The sequence below is a fragment of the Larus michahellis genome, chromosome 10, assembly GCF_964199755.1.
Source record: "Larus michahellis chromosome 10, bLarMic1.1, whole genome shotgun sequence".
Lineage (NCBI taxonomy): Eukaryota > Metazoa > Chordata > Aves > Charadriiformes > Laridae > Larus > Larus michahellis.
This window is the reverse complement of record NC_133905.1, coordinates 3,609,449-3,636,077: the sequence shown is the minus strand read 5'-3', so window position 1 is coordinate 3,636,077 and position 26,629 is coordinate 3,609,449. Positions and strand designations below refer to the sequence as shown.

General features: G+C 47.2%; 1 protein-coding gene across 2 annotated transcripts in view; it reads right to left on the bottom strand.

Moving 5' to 3' along the window:
* MGLL (monoglyceride lipase) overlaps positions 1–26,629 on the bottom strand; it is a 67,062-nt gene that overhangs the window by 16,969 nt on the left and 23,464 nt on the right. The window lies entirely within an intron of this gene.

The following is a 26,629-nucleotide window of genomic DNA, read 5'->3' as shown; positions in this document are numbered from 1 at the left end:
GAGGTCACTGCATCCTGGGAAGTGGGTTTTTGCCCCAGGGATGATCGCCACTGGGGTCTGATGGCTCACTGTACTCAGCCAACTGCTGTGTAGGTCTTGGCAAGAGACAGAAAAATCCTAAAGACTAGATACGGTCGCTATAAACTTAATGGGCCACGGACACAGCCTTTTCCAGCGCCTGGGTGTGCGTGAGCTTTGCGGAGTCCTGCCTTTTCTCACTGCTACCCTGGAGCACTGGGTGGGCTGGAAACCACCTCTGCTGGGAGGTGAAGCGCTCTCAGCAGAAGGGGCGTGAGGTGCAAGAGCTGCAACGGGGAAGTATCAAGTGGCGTGGTCCTCCGAAAAGTGTTAACGCAAACTCTACTGCACCTGGACGCTGTCAGCACATTCCGTATCCGGGAATTATCTCGCCCCATCAAAGGGAAGGGAAAGGCTAAAACGGGAGATGGTGAGTTGCTATGGGAACAGCGGCATCCCTGGCAGAGGTGGAGCCAGCATCACCACAAACACAGTCCCAGGCAATTTTGAGCTTGCAAAGGCTTGAAATTAATATCACCTTGGGAAAGCAGTTTGCATGTTCACCTGACCACACTTGCATGCTGCCATCTATCACAAATAGGATTCTTTCTTAAAAACAGCCTCCTTGCTTCTTTCTGTTTCATGCAGGTTGTTAAGGAAAACTGGGAAGGGGAAAAGACATCACATCCATATGGGACAGGGTATTGGGAGTCCCAAACAACATCTCCCTCTTCCTGTGTGTCTCCCTAGGCCTTCTCCAGCAGGCACTTAGACATACTTAAGGGCACAAAGGGACTTGTCAAAGGATGTGAAGTGCCTGCTAATTGTTTACACGCCGGATGGTACCCCCTCTAGTGCTCAACAAAGAAAAGCGTTGCCTACCCAGCCCGAAAGGTACAGGCTTTTCACTTAGGTCATACCAGAAGAAATCAGTACGTCTAAACTTAATTTTCTTGCAAGCCGTCCAAAAAATCACCTTCCAAATTAGGCAGAACTTCTAATAAAACGCTGGGCTAAATACACTCCATCTAAGAAAAAGGGAACCCCAAACTTGCTTTGCTTTTGTGCTGCCAGGTGCTCTCCAGAGCTGGGTCTCTTGGCAGCCAACACCGCCGTCAGCCACGCTGTCTGCCAGACAAACCCAGAGATGTCACGCTGGTCGGTTATAAATAACATAGTACCGGTTCTGCTTTCCACGCACACGCTTTGATTCCTGCCAAAATACGATACATTCTCCGTGGATCAGTGACCAGACACAAATCGAAGTGCCAACTAAAACACAAGTTGCCATAATCTACAGAAGTGAAGCCATGTGTGTGGCGGATCTATTAATTCTAAACTGATTTTTATTACAGATGGAAAGCCAGCTTTCCCCAACTTTTATACATGTCCCGACCACTCACTTTGCGGACCTCAAATGTGTTATCTACCTATTATTTAAACTTCAAATTTAGCAGGTCAATATGAGCTGAACAGTCCAGTGAGAGGAACGTTTCCTCTTAGCAGAGGCCCCCACACTTCCACTTCTTTTTTCTCTGGTGCTGCTTGCGCTCGCTGCTAGTACCTCTTTCTCTACAGTGTCTAAGTCAGCTGAGCAAGCAAAAATAGCAAGGCCAGGTCTGTATATGGGCCACGGCTCCCTGTTGTGGAGCTGTGAGGCTTTGCTCTATTTTTGGACGAGACGGAGGCAGGTCTGGAAAGCCTCCTGGGCCCCCAGCGTGGAGAAAATCCCCCGGTCCGACCACATAACAACGCTGCTGCTCACAGCAGTCAGCGTTACGACTGTGGAAGCCTGCGCAACAGCTGTGACAAGCGTTTCATTGGATTTCTGCAGGTTTTGGGGTTTTTTATTAAGAACTTAACGAACCCACCTTTTTGACCTTTTTTTTAAACTACTGAACTACTGTTCCCCACCCAGATGGCACAGAACAAAGCTCGAGGAGCAGTCTGTCTGCACGTATGGTAAAGGAAGGCCACGCAAGGCTTTGCTTTGATACCATCGCTGCCCCTTGCGCAAGGTTAGCCGGCTGGCATTGCTAGGTTGTGTTCTTTTATTTTGCTATTTTTCTCTCTTCCCCTCCAAGAAACGAAACTTACTCCACCAGAGAGTTAGCTCGTTATTTATTGCAAGTTTGAATCTCCCATCTGAGAAAGCTTCAGGGTGAGGAACTAAGACCTCTCCTATTAGATGAAAGACGTGCACAACCAAACATCGACACAGTCAAGAATATTGACATGTTTTTCTCTATCTTTTGCCTTTAGCGCTATTAAGAATGAAAGGTCAGGTTCACCCTTGATGTAACGCTGTTTGCTTTGGGTTTTGCTGGGAATCAATCTGACGTAGTGGTTCCACAGCGCCAGTGGCAGGACAGTGGGTGCAGGAGGAGGGGAACTGCCCGCGCCTGGGAACTGGAACTAACCAGAGGCTGCTCCACACCCAAGTGACACAACACCCAAGCGAGACAACAGACAAGGGTCACAAGAATCACAGCTCCACGAGTTCCTCATCACAGCAGTCCCCCTTGGGGCCCCTGGTTTCAACAGGGCGATGTGAGGTTATAACCATGGGATGCTCAGCTGTGAAGGGCTGTGATTGCCAGCGCACATCCACACGACACGCCTGGTTTTTAAAACCTGTCGGATACGTTTCGTATCTGCCTGTCTTCATATCCAACTTGCATGGCTCACTGCTAGTGCCGTGTACCTGTAGTGGCTCAGTGGTCAACCATTTCAGGGTGCGCGTACTGAGATAATTGTGGGCACCCCTTCCTAGATGCGAGCCTTTAAAAATGAGAATCCAAACCACTTTTTTACAAATTGCAAATCTAGAATTAGAAGGTCTAAACCTCCGTTTCCAACCAAACACACCACCGCAAAATAACAGATTTCGCTCAAGCAAGGTCTGAATAAAGGCTGCAATGATCTGGCCCCACGTGTAATAGCTAGTTAAGTTCTACCCTCTGTATTTTCTGCATGAGCTTGCTCAGGCTGCAGCTCTGCCACTGTCGAGACAGGAACAGTAACTCGTGAACAGTCAATCCTGCCGGAAAGCATGACTTCAGAGCATGATTTCACCTATGATTACAGATCCTCCAAAGCTGCACACCTCTCTGGATGGAAGAATACTGACTGCCTGCACAGGAAGACAAAGCTGAGGGTTCATGAAATATCCGAGGGCGTGAGGGCTCTGGGGAGTGCGTTATCACCACGTAGGTATCACTCTGGCTGCATAACGCATCCTGTGGCCCTTCAACTGCATATTTCTGCAAGTCCCTCCACTCCTCAAATCCAATATTCTCTTGCGCTGAGGGGCTTGCATTTGAAAACCGCTCCAAAGCAGCCAGAATCTTCACCTGACATTGGCTCACACCCCTCAAAAAACATTGTATCCTGGTCAGATATGCTGAAAAAAACTGTAAATAAAAAGCACGGCGCAACTCGAACTCTTCCTTCCCTTCAGTAAAGGCCAAATGGGAACAGCCCGAAGAAACGAGCGCCCCAGCCCTGGGCTTGCTGGGCAGAGTCACTGAGACGAGGAGAGCTGTGCTGGGTCTCCACCAGCACGATGCTTTTTTGCTGGGGCTGTGAGGCTGAAGAAATCCATCCTTAAACACACTAAATAAGACCAACAGAGCATTAGGCAAAGAGAGAGCCCGGCAGTGCCCGTCTCCCCACACCCTGGGCTCAATAGCACCCAGCCCTCCGAGGCACTGCGGGGAGGGAAGAGCACGGCCGCACACCTCCTCCACCCTCAGATATTTGCACAATTTTTGTTCTAAACACCGACTTTTATATAAGCCACACACTGTATGGATTTCTTCCTCTTTCCTAGTGCCAAACCCTCCTGACAAAGGCCCAGCCCGACCCTGCGTGTTCAGGTGTGGACTGAACCGCTCCTCGGAGCTTCCGCAGGCACGTTTTGCTACAGAAGATGAGGTGACAAGGGAAATGCAGGGTCAGATGTTGACTTCAGTTATGCTGCTGTAAATTTACTGATTTCAGTGGTGTTCCTTGAAGCTTACAGTCATGGGAAAGCAGAAATTACGGACTATGTTGTTTTTTCAGCCTTTGCTCCCTATTTATTATGGAAAAACCATAAAACCGAGGGAGAGGACATGGGAAATCTGCCTGGGGAGCAGTAATTCTCCAGGCAGAATCTGGATCTTGACTTTTCACATATTTTGAGATTTCCAGCTTTGGGGGAAAGGGGATGGTTTGGGTCCATTTTTATTGTAGTGAGGCCCACCATGGGCATCTGTGGGGTGACATGCTCTCTCTAACCAACTGGTGGTAGAAACAATCAGCAGGAACGCAGGGCTTGACTCCTGCCTTGGGATCCATCACACCGGCTGTTTGTTTTCCTCGCTAAAGACCTAACTCCAAGACTTTGAAGTGGGAGAACCAAGAACAGGGAGGATTAGGAGATGGTCAGGCACTCCAGGCTTACCATTCCCCGAGCATAAATACATTTTGAATTGCAACAGCACTCTCACAGGAGCGCCAGGAGTCTGCACAACTAGTAAAAGGTGAGAACTGCGACTACTGGGGACTTACCAACACTTATAAATCCTTAAAGGGTGGGTGTCAGGAGGATGGGGCCAGGCTCTTTTCAGTGGTGCCCGGGGACAGGACAAGAGGTAACGGGCACAAACTTGAGCATAGGAAGTTCCACCTAAACATGAGGAGGAATTTCTTTACCCTGAGGGTGGCAGAGCCCTGGCACAGGCTGCCCAGAGAGGTGGGGGAGTCTCCGTCTCTGGAGACATCCCAAACCCGCCTGGCCGCGTTCCTGTGCCACCTGCCCTGGGTGACCCTGCTCTGGCAGGGGGTTGGAGATGATCTCCAGAGGGCCCTTCCCACCCTATGGTTCTATGATTCTATGATACTGCGAAGTCAGTGATTCACCAGCCACGTCCCAGCAGCCGCCCCTGTACCACAGAGTCCCACATCAAAAGGACACTTCTGAATTGTGTCAGAGGGGGCCATCGGCAAGGCTCGGTGCCGTAGCGTGTGGTATAATAAGCTGGAGCTACTCAATGCCCAAAGGAGCCATCAGAGGCCAGAAAAGGTGATTTTACTCTTCAGCGCTGGCTCCGCAGCAGCAGCAGCACACTGCAGCTCAGGCAGCCGGGTGCAAAGGCAGGATTTTTGTTACAGCCCACAACCAAGCTCAGGCTGAAGACCCTCTTCTTTCACTGTTTCCTTCACCAATAAGCTTGTTAGAGTCTGACAAGTCCATTTGAGGCAAATGCCTAAACGCCCTTTGGAAAAGGAGGTATTTACAGGAGCATTACGTGTTTATTAGCTTTCTGAAAGATTTGTTTTATTTCTGAAGGTCTGTGCCTCTGTTTTCTGCCCCAAATTGGAGATGGGGTGGGCTCCTCACTGGTGCGGAGCACTGCAGCACCCGGGAAGGTGAGCCCACCTCACCCTCTTTTGCTCTCACCCCCTAGCAGGTGATGCTGCTGCAGAGGGACATGAAGAGAGTATGTCCTCCCTGCTGCTAAACTGCCTGGGTTAGGGAAAAAACATGTAATTAAAAGATCTCATAGATGCTTTCACTCCGCGGGTGGCTCACGCGGCGGATCAACGCTGGGTCTCCAGCCTGCGGGAGGGAGATGCCGGTGACAGGAATTTGGATGGCTCTTCTGGCGCGCAAGGTGCAAGTGTGCCAACCTAATCCCTCTCCCGCAATCTTCCTGAGCTCGCGGCAGCTTGCTCAGGCGGGGACCTCGCTGTGGTGGTCCACAGGTCCACAACCTGCCCTTCAATCCCGCTGGTATGGCAAGGGACCGCTTCAGTAGCTCATTTTAATATCCAGCCCCCATAGACTGAGAGACGGAGACCCCTGTCCGCCTGCGCTTTCCTCTGCCCTGTACGAAATGCATTCAGGTTTGCAGGTAAAACTTTTAGCACAAGATGAAGCAGATACAGTTTTCACGAGTGCTTTAGTTTTGGAAGTCAGTGCAGCCATTAATTAAGCGATGTCACGTGGCACTATGGCAGACGCCTGTATTTATGAGATCTATTGAAACGCGTCTGAGCAAGGACTGCTTTTTTTTACACTTGCACAGCACCCAGCACCGCAGGGCGTCATCACAGACCTTGGCCCAAGGTACTGCAAGATCTGAAAGTAATAATTAACCCTAATCCCAGACTGTAAGGCAGCACGGCTTTGCAGAGGAGGAGATGGGAGAAAGCACATAGATGGAGAATGTGGGTGAGACAATACACAAGACGACACTAATAACGGGTTTACATAGCAAATGTTGTGTGAAGCCTTGATTTTCTGCTTGGGTGTTTTTTTAAGGTTTAATAGAAAAAAAATATTAATGAACTAGTAAACACTTCAAATTGTCATAACAGTTCACTACTGAAAAAACTATACTTGTTTGGTAATGAATCAAGCACACATCCTTTTCATCAAGTGAGCAAAGCTCATTAATTAAACATACTGGATTTTAAAGCTCCCAATGTTTAATTGTTTGTTTAACAAGCAGTACGTCTAATCCACCATTCAGACACACAAACAACTAAAACAACAGGAAGAAGCTTCAGAGCAGGACAACCAACATCTGGAAGAGTCAGCAGACTGTGCCTGTATTGTCAGTAACATGTAAAGCAAATGTTCCCCTCCCAGAACAAACGCACACAGGAAGCACCTCGAGCTCCTCCTGCAGATTCCTGCCCAGCCAAGTGGCTTCCTTGCCCTGAGAACAGACTCATCACAGCAAGGCAGCCCGTTCTGGTTTTACTTCCCCTGCCTTTTTCCATTCCCCAACCAAATCAAACTTGATGCTCAGAGGGCGTTCGGTAGCGTCTGCCCTCCGTTATGTACATACTCTCCATTTTGCATGCGGATGGACAGCAAAGGCGGGACAGAGACACCTGAGCCAGGAGAAGCGGGGTAAGCTGTCCTAGGATTCGCCACGCCACCTGGGCTCCCATCAAGTTGCCACCTAGGTCAGCTGCTGTGCTGTAGTGTATGTTGTAACCAAACCCCGGAGGTGAGCTTTTCAAGGGCTACCAAGATGATGAGGGGACTGGGACACCTCTCTTATGAAGAAAGGCTGAGGGATTTGGGTCTCTTCAGTCTGGAAAAAAGACGACTGAGGGGGGATCTTATCAACGCTTATAAATGCTTAAAGGGTGGGTGTCAGGAGGATGGGGCCAGGCTCTTCTCAGTGGTGCCCGGGGACAGGACAAGAGGTAACGGGCACAAACTTGACCATGGGAAGTTCCACCTAAACATGAGGAGGAACTTCTTTACCCTGAGGGTGGCAGAGCCCTGGCACAGGCTGCCCAGAGAGGTGGTGGAGTCTCCGTCTCTGGAGACATCCCAAACCCGCCTGGACGCGTTCCTGTGCCACCTGCTCTGGGTGACCCTGCTCTGGCAGGGGGTTGGAGGAGATGATCTCCAGAGGTCCCTTCCAACCCTATGGTTCTATGATTCTATGATTCTATGAATGTCCATCTGACCGAGCCTTAGCTGTGCACCATCTCTCTCATCCTCTCCCAGAGTTTTGGTTTCCACGAGGAGAAATGGCAGCGCTTAGGCTGGAAGGGAGCTACGGAGTGCTCCAGCTGAGCCCGTGATCCGGACCGAGGGGCACATTGCAGAGTAAACCTGCTCTGCAGCACTGGCAAGCTTTACACTGTCAGTATTTGATATGGTCTAAGCCTTTTCCAAGAGGACTACTTCCACGTCAGATAGGACGCAATAGGAACCAAAAGGAGAGGGTTCACCCTCACCATTGATTCCATCTTTATGTTCCTTGAGGACTTGAAATACAGCTCGACACATGCTTATCCTAACTTTAGTCCACTCTTCCCTGTCAGGGTAGTCCTCAGCGTCCCTTCTTTCACACCACCTGTACAGATACAGTGAGTACACTGGGTTTTCCACGGCAATGGGCACGTTATAAAAACATTAGATATGGAAACCAACAGAAGTACCTCCCCCCCCTTGGTGTTTTATGTATGGATCATGTACCTAAGAATCGCAGGAGGATTCTGCCTCTCTCGTACCAAAAGGGAGTCTTGTCCCGAACACACAAGTCCATCAGCTTCCCTATTCCTTCTGAAGGTTAGGAAAATAATTTTTCTTTCAGCATTTGCTGGATAGTTTTTATTCACTTGCCTCACACAAAGAGTGCAGCAAACTGAAAGCCTTCTCCTCCCACATCAGAGACACATTTGCAGAGCCGAGGTATTTTTAGCATAGTGCACACACAGAGTTATATTGTTTGTTGTCTTGGTTAGGGAAAAAAAAAAAAAAAAAGAAACAGGCAATTTTCTATACTAAAACTATTTGTGCCTTATTGCTGGGGAGCAGAGAACTAGTCATCTTGCTGAAGCCATTTAAAATTTCTGCACTCCAGAGATTACAAACAAAATGACCTGGTACATATCAGAGCAGTCGTTAATTCCGTCGGACAAGGCAAACTGTTTCCGTCAATGTTAAGAGCCAATTCATCCCTAATGGATACAAGCACGGTTCTTTTGGCTTTAGAAGACTTGCCCAGTTCTTATGCTGTTGCTGATTTTGGCTCTCAATTACAGTTCCTTAAAAGTCTTCCTGGAACATCATGTTGCTCATGAAAACATGCTGGAAAAAAAAACCCCATCTGAGTGTTTGTGTTGCAAAATAATGAGCTCTTCATAGGCTGCATTTACAAACAGCAGTCGCTGTGGCCAGACGAGAAATACAAGTGTCCCCATGGACGTCATGTAAGGAAACGGAGCAAGACAGTACGAAAACCCGCACATACCGTAGTCGCTTCCCCTGCTGCCGGGATTAGGGGAGCTTTGTCAGTCCTATCACAGAATGAGGATGCTGCTGCGGCACGGCTGGTGGAAGCTGAGGCCCGTGAAAGGGGAATATGGAGCCCGGTTCCTTTTCCACAAAGCTCACAGACAACAGTATTCCACTTTCTTCCCCAGCCCCTTCTGCACTGCCGCCTCCCAAGCCAGCCCTCAGGAATACTAAAGCAAAAGACAGCTGAAGGGAATGCCCTTCTCTGCCGGGCCGTTGGGATCAATGACTGGCAAATGGTGCACAAAGCCGGCATAGATGGTTGAGCAGCTGTTGAGTTCCTCTGCAAAAGAGCTGCTTTTGGTGATGGGTGAAACGATTCCTATCTGATCTCTTTTCCCATGGGAGGAAAATCACAATATAAATGTAAGATATATAATCAGTGAGGCACAACTTATGGTGCCTCTAAGGACTCTCATAACCTGGCACCAAGTGATTTTATTTAAGGCCCTATAATAATTGTTAACTGCTATTCTTGCAGTGTTGCGCTGAGATTTTGCCCTTTCATGAGGAGCAGATAATTTCCTGAACTAGTTGAGGTGACTTTATTTCACATCAGGTTTGGTCTTCAAAGACTTATTCTGGTGTGACATAGAACCAGTACCAGTGCTCAGACACTGCGGAAAAAATTGCAGGGACTTTGCTGGAGTTAATCCAGGGTCTCCCTAGTTCACTTGACCTATACGCCACTGATCTTTTAAGAACAGAGAAGGGCCTCTTTTCTGCTCTCCACATATGATTTAAGATACCGCTAATGGTAGCTAAAGTTTCACACTCACTAGAAAAGGAGAGCAGCCAAGGACAATCTGCCTGCTATTTTAATTTAGCTTTAAAAACATCTATGTAATTTTCCTCTCTTGTTTTAGTACCATAAAATCCAGAAAAAAAAAAAAAAAGGGTGCAAACTTTATTTTTTCCCAGATGAAAACAAGGATGAAAGTCCACTTGCATTAACTTTCTGGTCCAAGTTCCAGCTTTAAAACAGCTGGGGCACCCATTCAAAATGTCAGGCTTTTCAATGAAAAAGCCAGCGCTGGAGTGGAACTGCACACTCCCCTTCCCCTTCCCTGCCCATTTATTCCAAAGCACGGCTGGCATGTGGGCTGGCTCTCCAACACGCACATGCTATTAAGTCCTAAATGACAGCTTGTTTAACCAGAAAACATTTCCATTTTTTTTTTTTCCTTAACAAAGGCCATTCATTTCTTGCTCTTCTATTTGCTTAAAGACGGTTTCATTTGCCCTGCCTGAGAGTTTGCACAACCCGCCTGATTGTTCCCCTCCAAACAGCGCCGCAAGTTAATGACCCACCTCTTGATCTCGGAGCAGGGAGCCTTGCCCAGCGCTCCGCAGCATCATCGAGCGAGCTGGTTACATTGCAAAATCCATACGTCTGCCTTGAATACCTTTATGCTTGAGAAAACAATCAGATCAGTTCATCTCGGGCAAGACAGTGCTAATCCTGCCCTGCTAACAGCAGATCAGGCATCAAGAAGAAAAAAATAAAAAAAAAAAAAAAGAGGAAAGCTGGGCCGTGTAGGAACTCCTTCCACGCTGTTGACTAATGTCTTGGGAGACAGGCACAACTTCCTTTCAAGCTATCTTCAAAAGCTTCCCCTCCATGCAGACCACCCATTGGGAACCCACATCAATAACAACCAAAAAAAAAAAAAAAAAAGAATTTAAAAGAGCCATTTTTCACCCGATTTATTTACATGTTAAAATAAACACGAGTTCCCATATAGAGCAAGGGCTCCCGGTGGGTTCTGTTTAGCCTGTGAGATTCTTGGCACGGGAGTACAGCGTTTCTCTATTCCAAAGCAATCTTGGCACAGATTTTTTTGGTTATATAATTTTTCCAGCAACCGGCAAATGAATAATAATAATAATAATGATGCCTCTAAAAAAGTGGGAATCATGTTCTAAGATACCAGCAAGGTGTTTTACCAATTAATCTGCCAAAAGGTCATTAGCGAAGCACAGCTCCCAAACTCCTGCGTGCAGGGTCAGTTCTCCCCACGGGCTGTACTTCCAGTTCCCAATCAACCTGCCCGAAGGGAGCTTTCCCACAGACTTAAAGAGATTTTTCGCTTTTTGCTTCCCTCCTTTGCACACCCCTCCCACATGGCAGTGCCACCCTCATTAGAGTGGATTTGTCCCCGTTCCTGACAAGGCATGAAGGAAATACCGCTCTTCCAGAGCCGACAGCTTTTTATACCCACTTTGCACAAGCTCAATGGGTAAGCAGCAGGTGGATTATTTGAAACAGGCTTGTTTTGTTTTGTTTTGTTTTCTTTTTTAACAGGCTACATCCACACAGAGCTATAGCTCACTCAAACCCTACCAGACCTGACCGGGACCTGCTTTTCCCAGCAACCACAATTAAGAAAAAAACCCTCCTGATGAGGCAGGTCCGGCAGGGAGCACTCCTGGGTGGGACAACCCTGCCAGAGCCGAGTCCCACGGCTGCCAGTTGGCTCACGGCTGGGTGGTATTTAGATGGTGCAACGGAGAAAGTCACGGGGAAGGCAGCGTGGCAGAAAATAGCTCCACTAATTTCGTCTTGCAGCAAAAGCTGTTGTCCTTTCTTGGTAGAGACTGATTTCAGTGTTACTGTTTCAGCCGCTTTTTAGCACTCGATACCCTTTTCTCTGTAACTCTTCCCCCTGCAACTCTGAAATCCTCACTACGTGTACGTTTACCAAACAAGTCAGGATCAAGCAGGCAGGTTATTGCTTTGTGCGCTCCATCACTCATTCCAAACCGTGGCTGGTTGACAGTAGACAATGAACACTGGCTGCCAGCTCTGCGCTTGGGTAAACACCAGAGAGGCACAAGCGTTGAGCCCTTGAAGGTTACGGACTTGTACGCTGCTCTTGGGCTGCGCGAGCTACTTCGCAATCGGTCAGCGAGGGCGCGTTTCGCAGCTCAGAGAAAGTCCTCTTCACAAACCTGGGCAGGATAGGTGCAAGGCGGATGAAAAGGCAGGGGACTGTCATCAAAATAACGGGTCCTACCAGGCAGTCTGGGTTCAGGGCAGCCCCCGGCCTCCTCTCCCTCCCCCAGCCGAGCATGAACTTGGCACCACTGCGGGGCCGGCCGCTTAGCTCCTCAGCCTTAGCCAAACTGCCAGGGGCTCCCGGCACGCTTTGTCTTTGACAAATTCAGAACCAGAAAATCAGCGCAGCGTGGAGAACGCCAATTTTAAGGCATCAGGGTCAAGAGCGTTAGTCTTTGTACGATCTACAATTCAGCATTTTTTTCTTTAAAACTATTTTCGAAGCTAAACAAGGATTCTCAAATTGGAGAGTGCTGCCAAGCCCTGAATAAATCCCAGCATTAGAGATGCTGTGGGTATTACAGCTTTCCCCACGAACTGAATCTGCAGACGGTCTCTTCAGTGAAATTAACCCCCGAGTGCCAGAGGACAGGCTCTGCGGCGTTAGTTTTAACGCTGTAGGAAATCTCACCTTGTGGTTAAATCAGCTTATTCCGACTGATGGGGCAATACTGACAGAGGGTGGAGTAAAGCACAGGCTTAGCTGGTACAGAATAACTTTTCCGCATGGTTTGTGAAGTGGTCAAGCTTCCAGGTGCAATCCTGAATGCAAATTCAGTCCAAGGACATGCAGCCCCCAAACTACTCAACCAGCATGTAATTATCTGACATGCGATTGTTTGTTTTCCACCCACAACCCCATTCCTTAGCAGTTCCGCAAGCAAATCCTTAGCATTTGGACATAAGAAAACACTATATGGTTGCAATTTAACCTTTGTTATTTTTATGCCTCGTGCCTTTTAATATTGGTGAGATATTTTATTCTAAGCTGCTCTCTTCACTGGCTGAATCTTCCTCTCAGCCTGCGAAGAGCCGTTCACAGTAACAGTTTTGCATTCTTGGAGCTCAGGGCTGTTCGTCTGCAAGCTCTCTGGAAGCGGGCTGGTGGCACGTTCGCGTTTTGCCATAAGTAAACTGAGATGTGGTGAGGTGAAGTGTTTTTCCTGAGATCCACGAGGAACCTGTGGCAGAGCTGAGTGGGGGCTTCCAAACACCTTCTCGCACAGTCTACTACTGCCACGCGTAACGAGCCGCATCCTGATCTGAATCATACAGGGTTGATCCTGTGAGTAATGGGAAGGGCTACCTGCAAGAGAGATCCGTGGCTACTAGAGCTGCTGGTCTACTGAAACATAACAGACCACAGGCCAGACCTAAAGCTATGTGAAATCCAGGGAAGTCTTCAGAATACCGAGCAAAAAAGCTTTTCTAGTTCAGGTCACTAAAATTTGGCCACAGCTGGCACAGACCAAGTTACGCTATCACCTGAGGGCTGGCTGTTGCTTACAGAAATGGGTTGACGAGTTCTCATTCTATGTCTTGGTGCATCACGAGACCGAACCACCTCCGCTGCAACCAGCTCCCTGACAGCCAGACTGCACAGAAAGCTTCAGAGTGGGCTCCACACACCTTCAGATAAGAATTCTTCCAGCCGGCCACAGGTTTTGTGGCATCTTTTGCAATCCTCATTTTGGTTTTATAAAGAAGGAAGATGCTCAAGGCTGGAAGGAATGTTACTGTGACGCTGGAAAAACTCCTCTGGGTTGGAGAGTGAACCAGAGGCTAACCAGATGTTCTGCTTTACTAATGGACTCGGAAACGAAGAGGATCACACTGCCAGAGGTTTTCAATTATGAAGATTAATTTGTTTAAGATTCTAAAATCATTTTCCCAAATTACCAACCGTGATCCTCACAGTTCCCTGTACGCTCCTTTATCAGCTAAACTGATCGTTTCTTCTCTAAAGCAGCAGCCCAAGACATGTTAGCTTCTTTCTAAAATAGGAAAAACAACCTTAAAACCCATGAGTCAAATCCTGGCCCCGCCAAAGTTAGTGACATTTAGCGACCACCTTCAGAGGGTGCAAGCGTGTATGCTGTGTGTGGAGACGTGGAGCTCAAGCAATTAAGAAATAAAGCCCCAAACTGCTAAGAATTACGTTATAAACATGGCTTTAAATTAAAGGCATTCTGGAATTAAAGAGAAGCTGCAGTGCTGAGCTGGAAGCACACGCTGGCACCATCCCTGAAGGGGCAAGAGGCGAAGCTGAGGGTGTCTGGCACATACGGGATGTGCCGGATGCCTGAAGGGGGAAGGAGAGGCAGAACCAGGAACGGTCCAAGGGCTTCGTGGTACATAAGGGAGAGACGTCAGTTAATGTTAACGCCCTGCCAGGCTCCACAGACAACGTGCGAGACCAAAAGAGAAACGCTCTTAACTAGCACACTGTGGGTAACTACTAGAGGGAGAAGAGAAAAACATTGGCACTGAAACATACAGCCCTAAAGTGGTCAAAACAACACGGGGACAAAAAGTGAGAAGTTTCTAAGAATCAGAGGAGCAAGAGCCTGGAACGGCATGCTCAGCGGGAACAGCGTTTGCTGGCAACCAAACGTGCTTAAAAACATTTGTGAAAAAGACTCGGGGATGGTATTTGCAGGAACAAAAGACCAGATAACCCAGGGAGTGTCTTCCTGTCTGCGCTCCTAATAAGTATGTTTTAATAAACAAAGAAATGTCCTGTTTCGCATTCGGAATGAATGTGCAATAGGAGGAACAGGATTAACTGAAAACACCAAAAATGGTAACCAAATATGTTTCCCTGCAACACCCTGACCGATTAAAAAGGGCAAAGTCTGAATATGAGAATCAAAAAAGGATGAATTTTCCCCTCGTCCATTGTCTACTTTGCTTCTGTGGCTTGTTGCTGCAATATTCAATGTCGTGTTTGCAGTCACTGCTAGAGAATGTTTTGGTTTTTTAAAAGGTCTCTGCAGCTTTTTTGAGACGAAGAATGTCCATTAGTTTGACGACTTGTGAAACAGTCCCTTAAAAGGGCTCATGGTCTGTCACAAATCGAGCTACACCCCGGAAAACCAACAGGGCTGGTCCTTTATGGAGGAAATCCCCCAATTTGAATCAGGCACACCAGCTCTACAGCAACACGCCACACTTTATGAATGAGCAAATAAACAACCAAGCAACGAACGGGAAAACTACAAAGTACAAAAAGCAGTATATGGGTGGCTCCTGCGCCTTTATTTTGGCAAGGCAATGCCAGCTCCAACACTCAACCCGGCCTAAGAGGGACGCCCACCGATAGACCGCGAAGCTGTGGGGGGCTGACACCTCACTGGGAATGAACCTGTTGCTGGTTCAGAGCCTGTGGCAGCTCACGGCATTTTACAATGCACTGACAAACACGGTGCGCTAGGTTTGCCTGGGGCAGGCCCGGGGAATCTGTTAATAGCAGCGTTTGGTGAAAAACAGGCTGAGGCTGCCAGTTCTGATGCAAGCACACAAGTGCACGGACCTTAAGCGAGCCCTCCCATGACTTCAGACCCCTACTTATGTGGTAAGGAAACTCAGTTCTCCCATTCGAAGTTTTGAAAAGTTTTCCTTGCTTTAGTGGATAATTCCCCTGACACCGCAGCTGCTCAGTTCAGCAAGAGCAATTTTATTCAGTGGTTTCCAATGCAGGTAGGGCGCAAAGTGCATTAAAAATGAAGATGAAATGGCAGGTTTAGGCCATTTGTTGGCTGGTTATACGTTTTACTTCTCCTTGCAAAACTGCCTGTCCTTTGCCTTTGTTCGGTGCAAATAAGAGCTCTCTTTGAAACCGCACTCCTTAGGAAGGCCGTTCCTCCAGGTTAGTCCTGAACTAGACACTAACTGAGATGGACTGTGCTCCTTTGGCTCCCGTTATCTATCTGAAAAGGTATTGATGGAAACCAGACCATGTCTTAATCCAACAGGAGTTATATGCACAAAATGTATTTTCTTCTGTACTTTTCAAACGGTGCTCAGTAAATTGGAACAGTCATTTGTAACTCAATAGGATGACAAACTCCACACCTGTATGAAGATACATTTATAGGAATTATCGGTAATTAGCTTCTGAAACAACCTCCTCCAAATTAGACACATCTGACAAATAAACAATAGGAAAGCTAGTCACATTAATGAAATGCTGTTGCTATGGAAAAACTGTCCCCGTAAAGGTGAAAGTTAAACACGCTTCCTTTTTCTCACTGTGAAAAGACATCAAAAAGCATCTCCCTGAAGATGAAACGGTTTCTAATTGTAGATACCATTAAAGTCTGCTTTTAAGAGGGTCATTTCTCCACCCATTTCAAAACCCCCTGTGCTTTAATTTTGGAAGCAACATCCCAAGTGCTAGCAGCTAGGATGTTCTTTAGTTCATAAAGAATAATTGAGGCTGGAAGGGACATACGGAGATTATCTAGTTCTAGCCCCTACTCAAAGTGATTCCCATTCAATCAGGTTGTTCAGGGCCTTGTTGAGCTTTAAATACCTCCACGACTAAAGATTTCCCCGTCTCTCTGGGTCCTGCTCCAGCTTTTGACTGCCCTCATGGTGAAAACTTTTCCATGTATCTAACTGGGATTTCTCACGCTGTGACTTGTGTCGGTTCCCTCTCATGCCATCACCGTGCACCTCCAAGAAGAGTCGGGCTGTGCTGTCTCGACACGCTCCCACTACGGACTTGTAGACAGCAATCAGATCCCCTCTTAGCCTTCTCTTCTAAGGCTAAATAAACCCAGTTTTATCAGCCTCTCCTCGTACATCTTGTTCTCCAGTACCCTAATTGTTTTGACAGCCCTCCTCTGGCCTTGATCCAGTATGTCAATGTTTTCCTTTTACTGGGGAGCAAATTGGACCCAGTGCTTCAGATGTGGTCTCAAAAATGCTGAATGGGAGAGAATAATCGCTTCTCTTGAATTGCTGGCTATAATCTTTCCAATACAGCTCAGTATGTGGTGGCCTTCTTCACCACAAGGTCACACTGTTGACCCATGTTCAACTTGTCTGCAAGGACCCCCAAGTCCTTTTCTGCAAAGCTGCTTTCTATTCATTCAGCGCCCCCCCTTTAATGTGGAATGGGGTTACTTCACCCCAGATGCAGAACTTCACAAGCGCCTTTGTTAAAACTTCCTGAGGTGCCTGCCAGTCCATCTCTGCAGCCTGTCAAGGTCGCTGGGAGTAGCAGCCTTGCAGCATATGCTCGCTTTCCACACTTTGGTACCCCTGTAGACTTGCTGAAAGTACTCTGCATCCCGTCATCCACGCCATTAATGAAAAAGGTCCACTGATAGTATATGCAACATCTACTTATTAACTTCCCCATTAAAGAATACAGATTCCTCTGACACTTCTTGAGGCCAAAGCCCTTGCTGACATGAGCTAATGTCCTGCCATGGATGTCAGTGAAGGAAATGAACCCTGGAACAAAGTTTGAAGCAAGTTTGATGTCTGTCCAATAGCCCCAGATAACAGACATAGCTAGCAACATGAAACGATCTGTTCTCTCAGCCTTAGCTCTTTAATAACAATCTGGTCCTTGTCCTTCTACCCTCAACCATCTTGCATGCAGACCTACTCCCACAGCTAGCAAAGCTGGTTATGGGAGAGCAAGTAAGCTGTTGAAAACATCACACGAGGTTGCCAACTCCCCATCGCTACTAGGAAACGCAGTTACAAGTTACACGCCTGAACCTGCTTTCTGACACAGTGACGGACTTATCCTGGATTTATCTGAGCAGCTGTGAAAGCAGAATTTCACCCTTGATGTGGGGATTGATTTATATATTTAAAGAATGAGTACAGATGACAATTGCACAGATCTTTGAGACAATAAAACAACAGGTTGTAAAACAAAATGAACTCAGTTCAGTCAAGGCTATTTCCTCTTTAGTTTCCCCGAGTCACCAAAGTGAACCCTTTGTCCAAATAAAGGATGTTTTACTCCTGATTACCAGGACCACTCGTCCAAAATTCCTATCACTTAGTCACAACATTATTGGCACCCGACAGAAATGTAGTGGCCCACTCCTCTTTATCACAGAGGGCATCTCTCATCTGAGAGGCAGAGTCACGGAGGGGAAGCCAGAAGAAGGACTCAGCCCTCATGGGGAGAAGGAAGCCTTTTAAGTTCCCCGAATGAGTGACATGTCTCTCCTCCGCCGTGCCGCCTGTCTGCTAACAGTTAACAGTGACAGGTTGAGGAACAGGGTCTGGAAGGTGGCCAGTGCCCACAGCTCCACGCTCGGAGTCGTTGTGCTCAAAAGGGAGCACTCTGTTCTTTCTGTGGCTGTGTCCCCTCTCACTGCGGGCCCTTGTTACAGCCTCACGCCTCCTTGTGTGAAGGCCAACAGCGGGGCTTTGTTCAAGAAGCAGCTGCTGAGAAGATGTACTATCTCATGGAATGACCCACTGACATTTCTCCCTCTGCTCATTAGTAAGCAGGGAATAATTAGGAGAACTAGGGCAGACTGCACGGCCTGCTTCTTCCAGAGTAAAAAGCCAGCTCCTCAGACCCCAGTGTGCCCCAAAAGGGATTCCCTCATGAAGTGGGCTTGCAGCAAAGCCAGAGGAGCTGCCTCTGTAGCACCTTCTTCTCATCACCTGAGGCAGCGAGGAAAGAGAACGGCTCGTGCCAGAAGGTGGATGGGGCAAGGCTGGAGTCGAGGGTGTCCCAGCTCTGCTTCACTCAGAGCTCAGACCCACACCTCTGCTGCATCAAGAGCAAGCCCAGGACCCGAGCCAAAGATCCTGTTCGGCCGGATGATATGTTGTTGTTTATTCAACGATCTATTGTTACAGGGTGGATCTACAGCAGTGGGGAAATGGCTGAGCGGTTGGAAGGAGCACAGTAAGTGCTCCAGAGTAACTGAGGAAACCATAACCATTCTTTTGCAATCTTTACTGCAGTCCAACACGATCACCTAGCACTGTCCACACGTAGGGGCAGTGATGAAGGAGCATCTGCATTGCCTTCCTCCCCATCCAAAAAACGCCTGCATCCAGCTCTGGGTCATAGCACAGAACTTATCTGCCTGTCTTATAACACTGGTTATACCACAATTAAATATGACTTAAAAAAAATAAAATTGGTCAGATAAATAGATTGCTTTGAGCGTCCCAGGTTTGATTTGATATGTTTTCATAGCACACATTAGCTGACACTACATGTCTGATGTCAGGTGCTCTTGCTCCTATGGGTCTGAGCTAAAGGTGTAGCCAGTCCTCACAGTTTCTGAACCCCCTCGCCTAAAAGATAAGCGCAGGACCACGTTTTCCCCACTTTTGCATCAGCATGGCTCCAGTATTACTCTTGGGAAGTCCCTGAAACAAAGAAAGACTCGTCCCCTGAGTGGAGGGGAAACACCTCTGCGTATCCCCTGCCCCTTTCCTAACCCAAATGTTTTAAGGAAAACACTCCACTGCGGCTTCTGTGCGCTCTGTCAGATACGTCAGCTGCGTGCAGCCGCACCGCCTCTTCTAGTGTGCCGTGGTCTGGCTGCTTCCTGCCTCGACAGCGTTGTTTCATCTGCCGTCACACGGCAAACAAAATAAAAGCCACACTTGCATTTCCAAGTCCCAGCTTGTGGCTTACTCTAGAGCACGAGACACTGGAGGTTATTTGCTTTCATGATTCACCTGGTGTCTTCTTGCTGGTGTGTAGTTCTCTCTTCAAACGGAAACACTGCTCACTACCCTGAAAGTCAGGCAGGGATTCGGGGCTGTGTGATCCCAGTGGGGATGAAGGGCGAGCGCCGAAGCGGCAGAATCACTGCTGAGATGACTTCACCAGAGCAAGACTGGGCTGCAGAGGTCTGTAACGAGCTGCTCAAAAATAACAATCATAGTGTCCACACCTCCATTTAATAAAACCCATCTCCAAGTACTTAAAATTGCCTGTTGTGCCCCAGGATGCTCCCCTTGGGCTACACTGTGTTCCCATACAATTAGAGGCCCATTTCCGCATCATTGTGTTATAGGAGGTGTATCCAGACCACTTTTTCTGACACGGGACGTGGCCCCTCTGGGAGGTCTTGTCCAATGCAGGGGGAAAGATGCATCTTTTCGCAGTATGAATAATTTTTCCTGTAACTTCAAAAAGGCTCAAACGGAATGACCTGTCTTCCCGAGCAAGCTGTGACTGCTGCCCTGAGATCCCGTGCTACAAGACCAGCCATCACTCCAGGAAGGCTGGAGGTGAGAAGCGACTGGTTTCACTTTGGCTGGAGCTCATCAGCGGCGGAGAGGCTGGTCTCCCAGTTCACCTCGAGTTAATTTTGCTTTTTGGTCTTCAAGTTCAGAATTCACGTCTGTGTTGGGAGAAGGGCACACTGCAGCCCCACTTTACGTGAGAATCCCCACAATCGATACAGGAGTTAGCAAAGGGTGGCAGAAGGAAGTTTACTCAGTAGCTATTTGTTTTATAGGAGGACTTTGCTCCAGGTTCTCAGAGTTTTCTCACTGCCTAAGGAATTACAGGGAGTACTGCAGTATCTGAACTCTCACCCTGCAGTTACGCTCTGTGGTTTCACCTCCTGCGTGCCCCACACATGCTAAGCATTCCTCACCGCTGCCCTGGAAGGCAGATAAGCCTGGCTGCTACCTTCATTCAACATCTGGAGAAGGAAAGGCTCGGGAGAGCAAGGCTGGCTTGGGACCGTACTGAATACAGAGTCAAAACAGGGATAAAACATCACTGGCAGCGCTCTGCCAGCCAGGCCAAAGAGCCATCTCCTCCGGGATCCTCCTGCTAAGAGGAACCTATGGAGGGCGATCGAAAGAGAGAGCATGAGAGTTGGGGCAGATCAGCATGGCTCTTCTCTGGTCTGTCCCTTCGGTTTCCCTCTCCACCCACGCGCCATGCAGCCGACATCACTGCCCGCTTTTGACGTCGCAGCCACCTTTACGACTCAGTCTTCCCCCGGGTTAAAAGGGGAGAACGGATGAATTCCAGACAGGGCTCACAGGTCCATATGACACTTGACATGGATCAAGGGTCAAAGAATCGTTTAAGTGTTCCTTTATATTCCCATTGGTTTTGCTCTGTCATGAGCTTTCAATTTAGCAGTTTTCAGAGCTGTACGCACAAAGATTTACGTCCACACACTTGTATCATGGTGGGACAGATTAATCACCTCTCTCTCTGCTCCAAATGAATTATCATAAAAGACTGAAAGACAGACAAGCTGAGATAATTTGAAGAACAAAAGGGCTAATTTCCCCATAGGGAATGTACTTGCAGAGTTTAATCTGAAGCTCCGAAGAACTTCCTTCTTCTTTGCTTGACAATCCTAATGAACTATCAGCGGCAACTGCCCCCGCAGCAGTCCTCATTCGACAAACATGAATGGGCTAGGAGTCTTCAGATTGGAACCGTTAGTAAAAATATTAAAAGAAAGAGTTTTCTTGACTCTTGAAAAGTGGAGTTTTATGCGGAGGAAGTACACAGGGAGCGAGGGGAACTCGACCTGACAGCTGGCTCTGACTCTCCTCCTGCCCTCGCAGCCACCACTCCCTTCTGTGAACTCTAACAGCGTTTTCCAACGCTGCCCCGACGCCTGTGCGTGGGAAATGCTCTGGTTTTGCAGGAGTGCGGATCCCACTGCCCGCCAGCCTACCCTGTGGCGGGAGCTCTGCCTGCAGCATGCAGTAGGTTCAGGGCCTGTCCTTATGCATGGGGCTGGGCAGCACTATGAACTTCTGGGAGAACAGCTTTCATGACTTCAGAAAAAGCCCGAAAGAGGATGCAGGAATACAGATACACAACTAGTCCTATATTCTATTCCCTAAGCCAAGGACAGCATCTGTCTAAGGACGAGCCCATCCGTGGCGATCCAGCTGCTCAGGGTATGGCTGCTGGTATGGTTCAGGTTGTGCAACTTCACGTGCGAGCAAATCCCAGTTCTGTGTGAGGTTCTTCCTGCTGCGGGGACATGGTTGAGAAGGGGGAGAACAGTCATTTTGCACTCCTGCAAATACTAATGCGTCATAGAATCAGAATCGTCTAGGTTGGAAGGGACCTTTAAGACCACCGAGTCCAACCATCAACCTAACACTGCCAAAGCCACCACTAACCCATGTCCCTCTTCCACAGAATTACATTTTGTTAGGTATTTATACCACTGCCATGAAAATTGTTTTAAAGATATTTATCCTTAAAACTAAATGATCCCAACAAGTAACTGTATTACTTTCAGAATGGTATCTTTACATTCTCAGATAATTCAGATTTAAGGTAATTCTCTCATATTCTAAAGCTTGCCTTTTTTTTTTAAATCAGGCCAAACCACAGTCAATCTAATGAAAGGTATCTCTTCTAGCTTCAAATCTTCCTTCCTTCCTTCACCTGTGTCCTTATATCAACACAGCCACAGCTACCCGTGGTTATTTCCAGTACTGCATAGAGAAGATTTTATTTCCAGTGGTGTTCACGTGTTACGCTGAAAGCCAGGAGCCCTTCTCTAGCAAAAAAAAAATAAAAAATAAAAAAAAATAATGCCCACAACCCATTGTAAGCCTCCTGTCAAAACAATGAGTGCCACTCTTTGCTATGCCTCTGCAGAACAGCAGTCTAACCTTCGCCCGCTCTGGCGAGGTAGAGTCAGTCAGGGGAAGCAGAAAGAGAAGAGGTTGCTACGGGTAAGCGGTCCCACGCCCAGCCTTCCCTAACAGCCACCGGGGAAGGGTTGTGCTGCCCTGCGAGCAAACCAGCTCTGAGTAACGCTTGCCGAGGCTTTCCCGACTCCATCCCTGGAGATGGCCCCGAAGCCTGCCTGATCACATCATCAGGGAGCGCTGCTCTCCCTCGCCCTGGTCTGCCCGAGCTGTTACTTCTCACTGGCAGCGCCACCCTAATTCTTGCTCTTATTAATGCTGACATCCTTCTTAGTCATTTCCCCCCCCTCCCAGTTTTACCATGTTTAGTCCTTTTTAACCTTTCTGTGTAGATCAATCCTTCCCAGCGCTATGAATAAATAAAAGCCTTCTGTTCTCATCAACAAAATGGTCTTTTAACAGTTGCAAGAACAACATAGCAATCACTTGGAAAAAAAACCAAAAAAACCCAAAACCAAAACAGCTAATATTTGATGCATTTAAAAATCTCCGCTCCAGCTATTTTCTGCTGCTTAGAAATAAGTGCTTTGTCAAATAGAGAAAACAGTGAGAAAATTAATGGGGAGCACAAGCAGCAGTAGGTGTCTAAGAGGGACCTGCTAACCCATCAGAAATGCTCACCACACACGAAGCAGCAGCGGGGCTGAAAAAGAAAGCTGAACTTCAGTTAGAAACATCTAAGGAATATGAATAAGCTGATAGAGCGGCAACCTTTCCCTTTGCTTTGATCTGACGTTACACATAACTCGAGAGTGGGGAAATTCAACAGCTTCAAAGAGGGTCAAAGAGCCGGAGGTCTCCACGTACCAGGACAGGTAGAGGTTTTATTCTGTCTGGAGAGAGAGGGACGTCGGAGGGGCTGTCATCAAGCAAATCTAAGGGCTAGGAACTGCTGCCAGGGCTAAGGGCTAAGTATTTCACCTTCCTCATCTTCCCGTAAGACAGTCCCATTACCCGTAAGAAGCACCAGCAAGTCCAGCAAGACCCAAGAGGGTCAGGGCCACTGCTGTTAAAGAGTGTAGGAGAGAAGTAAATGAATTTTTGTGGCCCTTGCATCTTGGAAATGCTTTGTAACTGCTGTTAGTTGACACGTAGTTCTGAAGGTGAAACTGCGGTTGTTCTGGGCTCTGGCCATGTAATGCAACCATAGAGAATAAGATGTCAGCAAATGAGATGTTACAGGAAGAGAGATGAGGATAGCTGGAACATCATGTGCTTTACCAACTGAAAATGCTTGGTGTGAGAAAACAAAGCCACATTCTCTATCCTTTATTCTCATTTTCCTTGGCTCTCAGCTTTACAGATCCCTAAAAATACTGCATTCTAGCTAACAGAGCTGCAATCTGCCTGTGACTGACTGAAAAATTACAATATCACTCCACTTTGATGAATCTCCCACGGGTATTCCTTCTAAGAGGGCTTTCCTAAATTGATTGCCAATAACCTAATATGTTTGCCTGTCTCTTTTTTTCTGTCATCAGAATGTTGCCATAATAAAGGAATAGTAGTATAGAAGAGAAATTGAAAAGGTGAGATGTCATTTTAAAATATCTAAAACTTGCAGAAATGTACAGCAAGGTCGTCCCAGGAGCCTTAACTCTGCCTTCACGAAGCTGCACGCCAAGCAAGCCCAGAAACCATGGGAAACTGTCACCTGACCATTCAAAGCACCGTGTAAGAGACCACAGAAAAAAATGCTGCGTTAGAAAGAAATACCATTTTCCTCTTTCGTGGGACTGATATACAACAAAGCAGTTTAACAATATTAGATGCAGGGTTAAGAGGTCTTCTGGAATTAAATTTTCACCACCACTGTGGAAAATTTCTAATACATATCTATGAGGTCCGGCAGTCTTGGGATTACTATGAACTACCCAAAAGAGTAAATGACATGCTAAGAGAACTAAACCAGTGACACTTTATACGGGGCAACGCTAAGACACACATTTGGGTGAATACCGTTGCTCTGTGAAGTGCCAGCCGATTTGCTGAAGCCTTGGGTAACAGGGAACCGTGGTGCAGAGCAGCCTTCGGCAAGATTTACAGCCAGCGCGTAAGCTCCTACAGACTCAGCAATATAAATGGAAATTGTTTTTCCTTCTTTTGACTGAAGGATAGACACAATATAAATCAGTCAAGTCACGCAGACTGCAGCCCTAGTAACTTCCCAACTCATTTGGGAAATCATGCTAGCCACGCCGTGGAACTGCATTAATAATCTCACGGATAATGCGCCTATATTGGGAATTTTATCCATGAGAATACCAGAATCAGAATAAAAGTCCAGGTTGGGAAATCTATGACAAGCTCATAAGACTAAGAGCCACCGTAAGACATGGGGAACAGAAAGCAATTATTTTGCAAACAAACACAACTGAATAATTAATATTACCCAAAGATATCCAAAGGACGGGACAAAAAGCAGGAACACACTGGTGACGTGATTTGGAATGGACAAAATGGTGGAGGAAGGCTATAAAATTCCCAGTGTGATCCCAGCAAATTTGGGAATGGAGGTGTTTACGTCCTTCAGCTCTCACTGGTGTCCAGCTCAGGCCACATTCCACCACACAAAGTTTATCCTCACTGCGTACCTCTCTAGGTGCAAAGATTATTTTACAGACCCTAAAATACGTTAATTGTCTTTCTAACTTACAGCGAATCCAGGCTCAGTTAAATTCGCTCTTTGTGCAACACAACTGTGTTTCGATTGTTCTGCTTTTGGGTTCCGCTTTACCCTCTCCCCGTTGCTGATGAAGAAAAAGCAAACTGACTTTACAAAGAGAACTGTAGGTTTGACAGGGAGAATGAAGTTGTTAATTGACCCGAGCAACCAGATTTGTACTAACTGAAGTGAACTAATTAATCCAGCAACATCAGTCTACAGAAAGAAACCATGAAATATTTATGCTTCTCTAGTCAAAAAGATATTCGAGGAAAAAGAGAGCAGGTAACGGCCTCTTTATACAGAACTAAAACTTGCCTGGCAGGAACCTTCACCCCAAAGGCCCTTCGCCATCAATAGAAGAGGCATTCTCTGTATCAAATACACGCAATAATATCATTCCTCCTAGGTTTGTTCCTTCAAATATCGTTATTTTAACTGTACTTCTTAAAACCTTTATCAAGTTTTAAGGGAATGAGGAACTAAGGCACGACATTAAGCATGCACAGTGAGCAACCGCAGTCGCTCGTAGGCCCATGGTGGCTCTGAACAAATTGCTTCTGTGTCCTGGAGTTCAGTAACTTTTTGTATATATTATCTGTGGTCTACTCACGGCAGCTGCAGAGTGGACAACACGTGGCCTGTTCCATCGCCTTTCTCATGAACTTTACGCCATACAGATAAACAGAGAGGCATGGAGACACTTTCTGCTGGGATCACTGCAGACTCCTGCTAGCCTACGTCCAACTCAGAAGGAAGTATATCGAAATGAATGAATCAACATTTAGAAATACTGTGGGAGAAGGAGACTCATATGGTCAGCAATGATACTTCTGCACCAGTCAAATGTCTTTGTAAAGCCACCCCGAATATGGCATGTGATCAGTTGCCCAGAAAAATCACATGGGATTTATTTATTTTCCTTGCAAGCTGTCCCGAGGGATAGGTATTCCCTTTTTCAGGGCAACTATAGGGTTCATTTTTGCATATCAAATGCAGTGCTGTGATTGAAAGGGAGTCACGAGAGCAAAAGCGAGGGGAAGCCTTGGTCACCTGGATCCCATAAGGTTTTGCCTTTCCTCTCGCAAACTAAATGGTGCAATGCCTCACGTGCTCTAACTCCTCCCACATTCAGGATCTTCAAGCTCAGATTCAGCAGTCCTGTCTTTGAGGAGATGTAGGGGCAGGTCTGAGACTCAGCTTTAGCCAAGTAAAGTGCAGAATACTGCCCAATGAGGTGCAGTGTACTTTCCAATGTCAGGGGAGGATCTGCCAGAAGGAGATCAGAGTTACACCGAGATTCATCCCATTTCAATACGTCAGCTCAGAATTTGGCCTTGCCGTTTGTCCACTACCATCACTAATCCCACTGATTCATTTTGCTAATATCTAGAGTGACTCTTGCAGGGAGGCAGTGATCTGCAATGATAAAAACAAAGCAAAGACCTCCAAGCACAAGGAATTCATGAAGTTGCAAGAGTCAGGTGCGACTGGAGGCTACCAAAGAACCGGGATAGATGGTTCAAATATGTTATCAGGATGTCCAAGTTCATGTGCTGCGGGAGATGTGGTGATTCCCAGCATACCTACATCACAGAATGGAGCACAGAGCAGAGATCTTCAAGCCAGAAGTGGC